Here is an 880-nt window from a genome sequence, read left to right on the forward strand (position 1 = left end):
GAGTTGGAAGCGGAGAAGTGATCCTATTGGGTTTAGAAGGGTTGATGGTGTATATAGGGAAGAGTCGTATGACACGTTAGGGTAAGGGGGAGGGGGGCGCCATGAGCGAGAAGGGGAGACTGATGGTTATACCTGGCTGATAGATGGAAGCTGGAGATGGGTCGAGGCTGGGGCACTTACCAGTGCTGGTATCATGTGGGTACATCTGCAGGCGGCTGTGTGTATTAGAGGCCGTGTTAAAGAGCGCACTATTTGGAAAGGTTGCGCGTGCTTTTTAGTAAGCAATGATAATGATTAGCCATTGAAGGTTCAGATTCGGCATTATTGCCCAAGGAGCTATTTACCAGTAAACATGTGGACGGATAGGGTGTCGTATGGCTTTGGCAGTGTGTATTAGGTTCCTGTTATCACAAAATACGACAGGTAGCGCGACGTGCGAATTAGGCCCACGGGAGATTCATGGTCGGGGCAGCCGGACAGAAGTAGATGGGGAGATGAGGACGAAGATAAACTGTTCGCGAGCACTTTAACGCCTAGATAAAGGTAATTATCTCCTTCCCACATCGAGTTGGATTGACCATTGTCCACACAATCGTTTCAGCTTCATTCGAGAAACCAGTCAGTTTTCAAGGAAATGGAACTTCAAGGTTAATGTTTATGTGTTGGAGCTTTTAGTGAAACACCATCTCCCCCTTGTGTTTTCTTTGTATTTTTTCACCGTTTTGATTTCTGTTCCTTTTCTTCTCCATTATTATCGCCCCCTCATTTTCTGTCTCCCTCCTCTTCTCCTCCCTTTCCCTTCTCCACCTCCTTACCTCTCTCTCTTTCGTCACTTCTCTCTTCCTTGAGTTAATTTCAGGGTCACGCAGACAACGGTGTT

Source organism: Penaeus monodon, chromosome 20 (assembly GCF_015228065.2).
Source record: "Penaeus monodon isolate SGIC_2016 chromosome 20, NSTDA_Pmon_1, whole genome shotgun sequence".
Taxonomy (NCBI): Eukaryota; Metazoa; Arthropoda; class Malacostraca; order Decapoda; family Penaeidae; genus Penaeus; species Penaeus monodon.